This window comes from Aotus nancymaae, unplaced genomic scaffold, assembly GCF_030222135.1.
Source record: "Aotus nancymaae isolate 86718 unplaced genomic scaffold, 86718_ANA_hifiasm-v0.15.2.pri h1tg000004l, whole genome shotgun sequence".
Taxonomy (NCBI): Eukaryota; Metazoa; Chordata; class Mammalia; order Primates; family Aotidae; genus Aotus; species Aotus nancymaae.
Genome location: NW_026988415.1, coordinates 52,516,492 through 52,524,249, shown reverse-complemented (window position 1 = coordinate 52,524,249; position 7,758 = coordinate 52,516,492).

Here is a 7,758-nt window from a genome sequence, read left to right as displayed (position 1 = left end):
TTTTATATTTAAGTTCATTGATGTTCTATCAGGAATATAGTTATAGTTCTGAGATTATCAATGGAATAATATAGCAACATTTTATTCCCATTAAAAAATAAGATTGAAAGTGTTTATAAGTTAAAAAAAGAAATATAAAACTCTCAAGTGTTACCTTCAAAATTTTCTCCTTTGGTGGGTTGGTACTAAAGTATAATGTGGGAGACATTGCCCAAGAAAGCCTTTCCCTCCTGGTTCTGTCATCTCCATCAAATCTAAATACCACTAGAAGCTGTAAGTTTTATTTTATTCTAATTTATTTTGCCTCAGTTCTACAGAACACAGCCATGTCAACTAAAAGAAAAACCAAGCACTTTCCAGGGGCCTCAGGTCATTAAATTTATTTTGAGCCCTGCTATAACTTTATAGAATCTTTTATCAATTCAAAGATCCTGTATTTATACCCTTCCAAAAAAAAATGAAATGTGCCACACATGCAGCCTCTGTCTATTTCTTTATTCACTAATTAAACAATATTTCTGAGCTACTATGTTTAAAGCATGATGTCAGTGACAGAATAGTAAGACTCACATTGCCTTATCCTCTTAGAGCATACTAAGCTAGCAAAGTGAAGGCACGAACCAGATTTATTAGTATATTTTGCATGTGGAAGAAAGGAAAATAAAACATTTAGAGGAGTGTATATGCCCTCTCATTTCCATATTACTTTCAATACCTTTCTATGGAGAAGGTATACTTCCTTGCCCTATTGACATCAAGTTCGACTATAAAAATGGCCAAACCGTCCAAAGTAATTTAGATTCAATGCTATTCCCATCGAACTGCCATTGCCATTCTGTACAGAATTACAAAAACTACATTAAATTTCATATGGAGCCCAAAATGAGCCTGTATAACCAAGACAATCTGAGGCAAAAAGAACAAAGCTGTAGGCATCACACTACCTGACTTCAAACTATACTACAATGCTACAGTAACTAAAACAGCATGGTTTGTTGTGATTTGCTGTGGCTAAAGCAATATGAGCAGTACTGAGTACTGACAGTTTGCCAATTTTAAAGAAAAGCTCTAAAAGCCAGCATGTGGTTTCATCAGTTCTCTTGCCTTTCTCTTTCACCATGAGAGTAGTAGGTCCTGGTTGGGGGCTGCTCCTTAGCCTGGATCCAGAAAGGAAGAAATTATGTGGAGCAGAAGCAGAAGTGCAGTCAACCTGCAGCCAACATGTAAGGCAAGTGAGAAGTAAATGCTTGTCATCTCCATGAGTCTATTAAAGACATTTATTTTCACTCATTTGTTTTCTAATTCAAGAACTTCTTAAACTTTGGAAGTGAAATAGTGTAATTTACAATAAAGAGAAAAAGGTATTGAACTTTGAGTGATGAAGTTTGGTATGTGTCTCTTCATGATACAAATTGTCATAAGACAATATTTATCATGGCTTGTAACCAATAAGAAATTTCAAAAGGGTGGTATAACCTGCAATGAGAATAAAGATATTAAGGGAGTAGCATTAGGAATAGATTTTATGAGTGTCATAGTAAAATTTTTTTCATAGTACTTCTTATTAGGTAAAATACAATTTTGGCCTAAAATTTAAAACTACTGTATTAAGAATATTTTTCTGGATTTGCCCTTATTGTGGAATATTATAGACATTATTCAATTAGAGCTGAAAGAAACACTAGAGATTACTTAGTTCCAGCCTTTCATTTGATGATTAAAGAAACTGGTGGAGGGTAGTAGAATAAGTTACTTAACTAAAATTGCACAGTCATTCATGACAAAGCTATGATTCTAGACCTACTGACTCCAAGTCTGCTTTTCTAACTACACTGTACTACCTTCATCATAGAGTGTCATAGTGAGGAGCATATGAAAATAAGAGTACTATATACCAGTATTGTGCTAAACATTTTACATACACAATCCCATTGAATCCTTAAAATAACTCATTTTACCAAGGAGTGGACAGATTAATAAGGTTAATCAACAAGCCCAATAACTGATAATTAGTCAATGTCCGAGTGGAGATAGAAATCTGGGCAATCTAGCTCTGGAATCAGTTTTCTAAACCACAGGGAAAGAAAACAATATAATCATATTGAGATGAGGGGAAGACAGGGTACAGAATTGGCAATCCAAAAAGTTACTAGTTTTTAAAATCAGCACTTGTAAAAAAGCATCCACAGTCCTACGTTCACATGTACAATATCACACATAATATATTAGACTCCTCTGAGGCCCTAGGAATCAGTTTACAAGAGCCAAGCTTATTTTAGTCCCATGAGGTACTGACCAGACAATGGCAAATTATGTGGAACTCTGAAGGGCACATTTCTCTAGAGCCCCTAGCTCCTTATCCCACCTAGAGCTGCACTATAAGCATATTCTGGTGACTACCATCCTCTCAACAGTTTTACTAAATGAAACAAACATCTAGCAAGGATTTATAGGAAATCCGAATTACTAGGTCGCAGTAATTCTGTGGAAATTTTGTGAATTTTTTCAGTATACTCTCTGCCCCTTAGGCTGTGATAAAAGGTGGAGCCCAGCTGAAGGACATGCTGAAGGCTTAGTCTCAGTTTATATTAATATCACAGTTTCCACTTCTCAGGACTCTTTTGCCCAGAGAACTCTCCCTAAACACTCTCGTCATGGCTTGGCATGAAACTTCAATAAATTTATTCATGAAATGACTCTGTAACTTAGGCAGTTGGAAATGTTTTATTTCACTTGGCCTAAGTATCATTAGCACAATTGTACAGAGTAAGTGAAGAAGAAAATGTAGGTTGATGGTAAAACCCCTCAAGGATGCCTTTCTCCCATTATCCAGGGAAGGCCATGTGAGAAGTTGTCAATCTGAATGGCATCATTTTGTCACCCAGGTGCTTTTTTTCCATTTGCTTGCCTTATTCTAAGGAGAACTATCTTCAAATTCCATGACAGTTACTGATCTTGCTTCCCAATTACCCTTGTGCCTAAGAGATGTATATACAGGTTAGCATGGCCTGTACTATGTTATGAATGCCATGAAGTCATTTAGTGTTTAAGATTAAACACTTTAGAGTCTGCCAGACCAAGGTTTCATTCCCAGCTCTATCCCTTATTTACTTTATTACCATGAGGCAAATTATTTAACCTGCCTGCATCTTTGTTCCTTTTGTGTACAATGGGGGAAGAAGTAATACCTACATCTCAAGAAATTATTCATTCAACAAAAATTTGAGAGTCTGCCCAGTACTAGATACACAGAAGAACAATAAGATAAATTGTATAGTGTATTAAGAGACAAAAATGCAATGGAAAAATAAATTATAGAACAGTGTTAAGAGATTGGTAGTGCTAGGATGAGAGTTGGAAATACAGAGTTCTTTAAAATAAGAAAGTCACAGTGGGCCTTTGGTAAATAAAGACAGAAACTATGTTCTTTACTTTCAATGAAAAACGTGAGTCAGTGTTGGGTATTGAGCAGGGGAGTGACATGATCAACCTTACCTTAAAAAATTAATTCTGGCTCTTATGTTGAGTATACATTGTAAGAGGGAAGAGTAATAAGGAAATCAGTGAAGAGGCTATTGACCTAACACACGTAAGAGATGATGGTGGCTCATAACATTGGAACATGTTGTTAGTAGTGGATACAATTAGTGGTCAGATGTAAGATAATTTTATAGGAAGAGGAAGACACTGAATGTTTTGATCTGAGCAATTGGAAGGATGAAATTTCTATCAAATGAGAGAGGGAAGGTTATGGATGGAACAGGTGCATGTGTGGAAAGAAAGACCAAGAGTTCAGTTTGGAGGCATTGAGTCTAAGATGTCTATTAGACATCCAAGGGGAAAGTAGAGTAGGCAGCCAACTGAATGGATGTGGAGTTCAGATAAGAAAATTTTGCCGAAGATATACATTTAGAATGTTATAAGGATTAAATGAGAAAGTGTAAGTAAAGTACAAAAAGCAACATGTGATTCATAATAAAAATTCAATATATATTAGATTAAATGTGTATGATTATAATATCAACAATTATAATTTCCAATACATGTCTAGCACAGTGACTGGTACTTAGTAGGTATTGTATATGTACACAAAGTAACCAAAGAGTAATATTTCAAGCTACGGTATATATGGGTGACTTTTGGGAATGCAACATAGGAAGAAACCATATGTATTTTTTCACTTAAATGCAAATTTCTTAATTGGTTATTTATATTTTTAATTTTTTTAATCTTTGTGGCTACATAGTAGGTATATATATTATGGGATACATGAGATATTTTGGCATAGACATGCAATGTATAATAATCATATCATGGAAAATTGGGTATCCATCTCCTCCAGTATTTATCCTTTGTGTTATAAACAACTTAATTATAATATTCTAGATATATTAAAATGTCCAGTTTAATTATTATTGATGATAGTCCTCCTGTTGTGCTATGAAATACTAGATCTTACTCATTTTAACTATTCCTTTGTACCCACTAACCATTTGCACCTTTTTCCCACTCCACCTCCGCTTACTACCCTTCCCTTCCTCTGGTAACTATCCTTCTATTCTCTATCTTTATGAGTTCAATTGTTTTCATTTTTAGATTCCATAAATAAGTGAGAACATGTGATGTTTGTCTTTCTGTGCCTGGCTTACTTCACTTAACATGGTGAACTTTAGTTTCATCCATGCTGTTGCAAATGACTGTTCAGCATTCCTTTTTAGGGCTGAATAGTACTCCATTGTGTATATGTACCACGTTTTCTTTATCTATTCATCCATTGATGGACACTTGTGTTGCTTTCAAATCTTAACTATTGTAAACAGTGCTGCAACAAACATGGGAGTGTAGATATCTTTTTGATATACTAATTTCCTTTTTTTGATATAGACCCAGCAGTGGGATTGCTGGATCATATGGTACCTCTATTTTTGTTTCTTTTTGAGGAACCTCTAAACTGTTCTCTATAGTATTGTACTAATGAACATTTCCACTGACATTGTATGAGGGTTCCCTATTCTCTACATCCTTGTCAGCATTTGTTATTGCCTGACTTTTTCATAAAAGCCATTTTAACTGGGGTAATAAAAAAAAATCTCATTGAAATTTTGATCTGCATTTCTCTGATGATCAGCAATGGTAAAAACTTTTCACATGCCTCTTTGCCATTTGTATGTTTTATTTTCAGAACTGCCTATTCAAATCATTTGCCCATTTTAAAAATTGAATTATTAGACTTTTTCCTATAGAATTGTTTGAACTCCTTATATATTCTGGTTATTAATTTCTTGTCAGATGAGTAGTTTGCAAATATTTTCTCCCATTCTGTGGGTTATCTCTTAGCTTTCTTGATAGTTTTCTTTGCTCTGAAGAATCTTTTCTTGAGGTAATCAATTTGTCCATTTTTGCTTTGGTTACCTGTGCTTGTGGTGTATTAATCATATAATTTTCACCTAGACCAGTGTTCTGGAGGATTTTCCCAGTATTTGCCTGTAAGAGTTTAATAGTTTGAGGCTTGAATGATTTTACACTACCACCAACAGTGTATAAGCATTCCTTTTTCTCCACAACCTCTCCAGTATCTGTTATTTTTTGACTTTTTAATAACAGCCATTCTGTCTGGCATAATATTTGTCTCATTGTGGTTTTGATTTGTATTTCTCTAATGATTAGTGCTGTTGAGCTTTCTTCATATGCTTGTTGGCTGCATGTAGGTCCTCTTTTGAAGTGTCTGTTCATTGCCCACTTTTTTATTTTTTTTTTTAATTGGTTAAGATCATTATTGATGCTGGATATTAGACCTTTATTTAATGCATAGATTGCAAAAATTTCTCTTATTTCGTAGGTTATCTGTTTACTCTGTTAGGAGTTTCTTTTGCTGTGCAGAAGCTTTTTAGTTTAACTAAATCACGTATGTCAATTTTTGTTTTTTCTGCAGTTGCTCTTGGCATCTTTATTATAAAATCTATTATTGTGTCTATGTCCTAAATGGTATTGCCTAGGTTGTCTTCCAGGGTTTTTATAGTTTTGGGTTTTACACTTAAGTCTTTAATCAATCTTGAGTTAATTTTTGTATATAGTGTAAGGAAGGGGTCTAATTTTAATCTTGTGCATATGGCTAGCCAGTTTTCTCAGCACCCTACTGAAAAGAAAATCCTTTCCCCATTGCTTGTTTTCATTAGGTTTGTCAAATATCAAATAGTGGTTGGTGTGCAGTCATATTTCTGGGTTCTCTATTCTGTTCTGTTGGTCTATGTGCTTGTTTTTTTACCACTACCAATTCTATTTTGGTTACTGTAGTTCTGTATTATAGTTTGAAGTGGGGTAGTGTGATTCCTCTAGCTTTATTCTTTTTAATTATGATTACTTTGGCTGTTCTTGATCTTTTTTATTCCATGTGAATTTCGAACTAGTCTTTTTCTAGTTCTGTGAAGAATGTCAATGATAGTTTAATAGTATTGGATCTATAAATTGCTTTGGACAGTATGGCCATTTTAATTACATTGATTCTTCCTATTCATGAGCATAAAATGTTTTCTATTTGTTTTTGTCTTCTCTGATTTCTTTGAGCAGTGGTTTTTAGTTCTTCTTGCAATGATCTTTCACCTCTCTAGTTGATTTTTGTATTAACATTGACTTTATCGCCTAAGACTTTGCTGATGTTGTTGATCATCTTAATAAACTTTTGGGCTGTGTGTATGGGGTTTTCCAGGTATATAATTATGTCATCTAGAAACAGGGATAGTTTGAATTTCTGTCTTCTTATTTGGCTGTGCTTTATTTCTTTCTCTTGCCTAATTGCAATGGACAGAACTTCCAATACTATGTTGAATAAAAGTGGTAAGAGAGGACATCCTTGTCTTGCACTGGTTTTCAGTGGGAAAGATTTAGCATTTGCCCATTCAGTATGATGTTTACTGTAGGTTTGTCATTTATGGCTCTTATTATTTTTAGGTATGTTTCTTCAACACCTAGTTTTTAATATAAATGCATGTTGAATTTTCTTAAAAGTCTTTTCTGCATCTATTGATTAATCATGGTTTTATTTGTCTTGAGTCCTTTTTATGAATTGAATCACATTTATTGATTTGCGTATGTTGAACTTGCCTTACCTCCTAGGAATAAAGCCTACTTTATCTTGGTGGATATATTTTTTGTTGTGCTTCTTGATTTGGTTTGCCAGTATTTTGTTGAGGATTTTGGCATTGATGTTCATCATAAATATTAACCTAAAGCTTAACCATTGTTTTTTGTTTTTGTTTTTGGTGGGGTTTTTTTTTTGTATCTTTTTCACATTTTGGTGCAAGGATGACACTGGCCTCATAGAATCAGTTAGGAAAGAGTCCCTCCTTCTTAATTTTTTGAATAGTTTCAGCAGAAATGGTATGAACTGTCCTTTGTACCTCTAATAGACTTCAATTGTGAATCTGTCTGGTCCTGGGCTCTTTTTGTTTGGTAGGTTTATTACTACCTCAATTTTAGACTTTGTTATTGGTCTGTTCAAGGATTCAATTTCTTTCTGGTTCAGTCTTAAAAGGGTTTTTGTGTCCAGGAATTTACCCATTTCTCCTAGATTTTCTAGTTTAGATGCATAGAGTTGTTTATAATATTCTCTGATGACTGTTTGTATTTCTATAATGTCAGTGGTAATATTCCTCTTGTTTCTGATTGTGTTTATTTGAATCTAGGTTTTTTAAAAATTAATCTAGTTAGTGATTTGTCTATTTTATTAATTTTTCTGGATTCATTGATCTTTTCAAGGGT